The sequence below is a fragment of the Tenebrio molitor genome, unplaced genomic scaffold (genome assembly GCF_963966145.1).
Source record: "Tenebrio molitor unplaced genomic scaffold, icTenMoli1.1 SCAFFOLD_836, whole genome shotgun sequence".
Classification (NCBI taxonomy): Eukaryota; Metazoa; Arthropoda; class Insecta; order Coleoptera; family Tenebrionidae; genus Tenebrio; species Tenebrio molitor.
In genome coordinates this window covers 3,200-9,010 of record NW_027184248.1, presented here as the reverse complement: position 1 = coordinate 9,010, position 5,811 = coordinate 3,200, and the positions used below count along the sequence as shown (strand labels likewise).

Genomic DNA, 5,811 nt, shown 5'->3' with positions numbered 1-5,811 from the left:
AATAATAATAATAATGATATGATGATTATAACGATAATTATTATAGATAGGTAAATAGAAACACAGGTCTCCTCTCGAAAATCGGAACTTCCTGATATTACTTACATATTTCGGTCGATCCAAATGTGGGAATCTCGTCGTCGTCGGAGCAAGCAGCGCGGTAGGTGGGGTGAAATTCTGGATTTTCCACCGCCGCCGGCGGTCGAAAAATGTGCGACGCGGGAGATCGCCAGTCCGTCTAGTAGTCTCTCTTGTCGTTAGAGCGTGACGTGGTGGTTGTTGTGGGATTTCCCGTTAGTTCGGTCCGACGTCGGTCGTCAGAGGGTAAGTGCATACGGAAACGAAACGCATCGCGTTTTGATGTTCATATTCGTGCATCGGAATGTTAAAAGCAATATATTTTACACCAACGATCACACCTAAACACCACGGCAACGGCCATACCACGTTGAAAAGCACCGGTTTCTCGTCCGATCACCGAAGTTAAGCAACGTCGGGGCGCGGTCAGTACTTGGATGGGTGACCGCTTGGGAACACCGCGTGCCGTTGCCCCCCAACACTTTTTGTTTTTTTTTGAAATCCATAGCAACCACCGAACCGATTTGTTTTTCGTGCAGGTATTCGGAAACATGCACAGACCCGTATAATGTAGATTCATAGCTTTAAGTACTAGATAATTAAGAAAACAATTTTTTTTGTCGATTAATTGTAAACAATTGCAGAATAAAAACTCGTCAAACGGTAAAGGTTGTCGTTCGATCACCGAAGGTAAGCCACGCGGGCAGCGGTCAGCACTTGGACGGGTGACCGGTTCATTATATTCCTTCCGTGAGTTTAACAAAGATAACATATGCAAATGTCGTAAGTGCGACGAGGAAGACGGCGATCTTTTAATGTAAAAAAAATATATATTAGGTTACGCGTACATGCCACTTTGACTGCTGCTTTATTTTTTTTGGTTTTTAAATAATTAGAGATCTGAATTCAACATATCAGTTCTATGTTATAATGGACAGACAATGTTGTATTCTTGGCCCCTAACACGTTAAGACCAACATAAAAACTAGAATAACTTACCATTCGTTAAACGTTAAACAATTTCGAACCACGTTTTTTTGAGCTCGAACAAACTCATAACACAACACTCATTTATTAGTCACTGGACCATTGTAAAACGAGAAGAGAGAAAAAACCATGCGAAACTATTTTTAAAACGAAGAGAATAAAGGTTTTAAATGGTAGGGCTGTATGACAGACTTGTCAATTATCGTGGGGGGTACGGCTGAGATTTATGACGAAATCGAGCGGCGCCGGCGGTCGGTCACTTTCACGAAAGAGGTCTAAACACGGGTCGTTTACGATACCCTCTGGTTACTAGAAAAGTTCTAGACAGATGTTTGTCGGCTTTTCGAGGTATTTATTTGTGAGTCCAAAGACTCAATGGAGTAATATCGGACTGAAATTCCAAGATTTTGCTGTGTAATCCAAAAAACTATGTTCCTCGTAACATTTAACGATGTGTTAATTCAACTATTATTTTAATTTTTCGTATACGTATTTATACTAAAAAGTACAGCGCTTCCAACAGTGAATTGTGAATTGAAAATGTTTCAAAGAAAGATCGATAGTTTTGAAAAAAATTACATATTAATAAATTTAGATAGATTTAGAAGTATACATTGCACTTACTTTTCAAAATTATTGTACTTCTGATTTGGTTGAAATAACATAATATGTAGCAGTCATAGTCTTGTGTACATTGCAGTCGCGGCTGGTGTTGGGTAAACCTTTATTTTTTAGGGGGTCATTACCCAAATGACCTCATGGACCAGCCGTTCCTGTTAGGTTTTATATATCAAATTGATTCGTCTGTCTTTTTCATCATGCCTTCGAAAAGCGAGCTCCTGTTTCGCCAAAGTAACTGTGACGTCAATTAAATACGATAATAAAATTCGGTTTTTCCGAACTTATTGTGAGTGAGAGCAGTGAGAGCATCTTCTTTTCGTATCCCACCTCCACCCGGCGGCAGTAGTGCAGTGCTTATCAACATAATTACCGGCGTCTCGCCTCCACATTTTGACTTTTTTGTGTTTTATGTGTTCTCTAAGTCCAAAATTTTTAAATTTTTAAAAAGAGATTGCGGTACTATTCCTGTTGCTGAAATTATAATAATATATTTATTAATTTTTGTATTATATGTCTGTGTTATATTGTGTGAATTTGGAACAGCTATATCTAAAAGATATGCTTGCTTTTGTTGTTTATTTAAAATAATAATGTCTGGTCTGTTATGCTGAATGTGAATGTCAGTTAAAACTGTGCGATCAAAATATAATTTGTAATTGTCATTTTCTAAACAACTTTCTGGTTTATAAATGTAATGTGGTTGTGTATCCTTTAATAAATTGAATTTAACTGCTAAATTCATGTGTATAATTTTTGCGAATATATCATGACGTTTTTTATATTCGCTGTGAGCCAAAACGGTGCAAGATCTTGTATTGCAAATATAAAACCCTCAGCTCTTTAAAATATCTCCCATGTAAAGACTTTTGTTTTATATTTGCTATAGTGTCATATCACGAGCTCTATTGAGAAAATAATTTTTTTAGTGAAGCAATTTGATTGTGTTGTAGAATTTCTAGATTTGAAAAACCCCTACCACCATTTTCGCGTGGTAAATTAAATCTTTCAACAGCAGATTTGGGGTGATGTTTACAAAATTTTGTAAAGAGAACTCTAGTTTGAATATTTATATTCTTTAAATTAGTTTTGGACCATTTTATAACACCAAAAGAATAGATTTAATTTGATTTGATTGATTAATACCTAAATATTTATAAAATTCTCCTTTATTTAAATTTTTAATGATTTCTCCTTCTTTAGTTATATATTCTAAATTTTCGTAATGACCACGACATATTGATTGATTTTCAGTTATTGTTAAGTTTTATGTCATCCATATAAAGAAGGTGATTTAATTTAATATTAATTTTATAAATTTTAAGAATTTTAATTAACCATGAATGTGGTACTGAATCATAGGCTTTTTTGTAGTCTATGAATTGTTGTTGCATTATTTTCCAAACGTTTGAGACTTAAAATATTCGTCAAATGTTCTTCTTTTTTTTAAATCAGAATACCCCTGACAAATCCGAAACATTTTGTTTTGCGGTAGATAAAAGTAAACATGGGCCAAGACAGAATATTAATATTCGGTGTGGAATTTTCCTGCGTTCTTGTTCATTTCTATCGAAGTGCTCACGAAAAGTTGTGAATATCAACACTTTGTAATTGTCGTAGTGAAAAATAAAAAAGATAGCTATGGGGCACAACTTATTTCGCACTTCATTAGAAAAGTAACAGTATTAAAATAAAAAAAATATTTTTTCTAAATTTCGAACGTTAGGTCTATCCTGACCAGCCGCCAATTAGTGGTATTATTTTATTTTTTGCTGTTTTCCACAATAGTTATTTTTATATTAAATCATTGATTCAAAAAATTGAAATTAAAAATTCAAATTTTTGAAGGAACTCTGAAGTTTCAATGCAGTGACCATGTTGCTAGGTAACTAATAAAAAACAGTGCGTGAAATGAAAAACAGAAATAGTCGTATGCGTTTTGTATGGTTTCTATGGTTTCGATCTTACTAACAATGCAATGAAAATGACCCACTTCAGGCACAGATAACTATGCGTGAATTTCAATTTTTTGAATCAATTATATAAAAACAAAATTGATTTGGCGGCCGCTACACAAAAGTGGTGGGAGGCGAGAACCTGTTTCCGCCGGTCAATTTTAAAATTAATAAATTTTCCCTGGATACGTATTCGACTTATCCGGTACGAGTTATTTTTAAATTAACTTAATGGCCCGTTGCTCTTGTTCTTTTTACATTGAATATGCGATGTTTTGGCATCGTTAGCAATAGTACAATACTCACGCATTTTTAATCTAAAATTAACAAAACTTGAATGGATCGGGATTATCACACTTCTGAATTGAAGTTTTCATTCGTTTAAAATATAATTGATAGTAATACGTAATGCGGATTGCCTAAACGTTGCTTCCATCACGTCAACATCACACATTCACGTTCGCCCGTAGAAATGGCGTGATGCACACGAAATCGATCCAAAAAGGCTCATAATATTTGTGTCACGCGAATCTACGTCGAAAACTAGAAAAAAAAAAATTCAATTCGAATTTCAATAATCGAAACGATGCGTCGTCGATACTAAACGTAGGTAGTAACTAAAGTGTGATCGGGTGCGATAAAAGTGTCCGTCAATAATCATCATCCGACAATCATTTAATAGACGAACGCTAATTTTTGGCACTCACTCGGACGACAGAACCAGTCCAGACGGAAACCGGGGCGCGGGGTGGGTGGGTGGTTGTATGTCCGTGAATCTGTCCGGCGCGCGTCAACATTTCAGTTATCGTCGCGAGAGTTAAAACGAAAGGTGGTTAGTGTGAAAGTGACGTTTTTTCGTGGAGACACGTTACGAAGGGTGAGTACCTAATATAATATAAAACCAACCGAAAACCCACAATAGTGCCCCGGTTTATTATCGTGAATAGGTGTTTGGTAAATATTTTTCTGTATTCCAACTAGCAAGTCTTTTATCAAAAAAACTCCGGCAACATGGCTATTGTGGTATTGTTGATACCACCTAACTGAAGAACTTAGTTAATAACTAAGTCGACGATTTTATCGGGAAATTGAACGGAGAAACAAAAATAGCTCTTAGCGACAGTTGCCTGAAGTCGCAAATAACGGCGATTGACGAAATCACGTTTTTTTTATTTTAATTCCAATGAACAATACACAGGGTCACAATTATCTGTTATGTATTCTATAATGTTTTGCAAAGTAAATAATGTGAGTTGTCATGCGTAATATTAATTAGCTAAGTAATTTTTGCAAGTATTTTATGTCAGATATGCAATGTATAATAACGTAATGTTGCAAAGTATTTTAATTTTTATGCTAGGTAGAGATAATAACTCGACAATAACTCTTCTCTAATGAAAAAAAAAATAGAAAATGATTTAGGAACATAAAAAATCTCATTAAAACAGGAACAATTGAAATTAAAATAAACATAACATTCTGTACTAAAGTACAGTTTTGTTCACTCCTTTTTTCAAAGTCTTCTGTCCTCTCATTTGCACATACTGCTATTCCAAAACAGTGAAATTGTCTGTTTCAGGGAATCCTTAACGTTCCTTGCTAATGTCAACAACGTTTTCGATGAAACAAAGAGTCGGAAAAATGTCGGCTCATTGTATTCAATAACATACGCGACTACAAAACCATCTGTATCATTTGTAGGAATCGCGGTTTTTCGATGAGAATTCGTTCTAATTTTTTCTTTCTTAAAAAAGCTAAGTAATTTTAATTTCACTAAAGATGAACATTTAGGCTATATGCTGGGTAATGCAAATCCATCAACCATCAACTAGGTTGTTCAGCAGATGTACGATTGTTTATTTGATTTTCTTCTTCCGAAGAGTTGTATTCTGGCAAAATAGAAATTTATTCATAACATAACCTCAATCAACTAAATTATTTCGAATACAATAACCACATAACTACAAGTTGGATAGGCATGGGTGCAAAATACCGATAATGCATGAAAACCTAATAATAATAATAATGACATAATAAAAGTTAATTAAAAATCGCTGTTTCACGTCTTTTTCTTTTTTGTTCGAGAGTTTTTGTGGTTCTGAAAAGAACCGTTTATAAATGTGTCGAAAACGAAAAACATCTATTTCGAACTGGTGTACTTGGTGACGGCTTT

The 5,811-nt window shown here is 34.7% G+C and overlaps 1 non-coding gene across 1 annotated transcript; it reads left to right on the top strand.

Moving 5' to 3' along the window:
- Positions 1 to 430: 430 nt before the first annotated feature.
- Positions 431 to 552, top strand: LOC138141043 (5S ribosomal RNA). Its single transcript, XR_011162942.1, has one exon. It is a non-coding gene; the product is annotated as a 5S ribosomal RNA (ribosomal RNA).
- Positions 553 to 5,811: the final 5,259 nt, after the last annotated feature.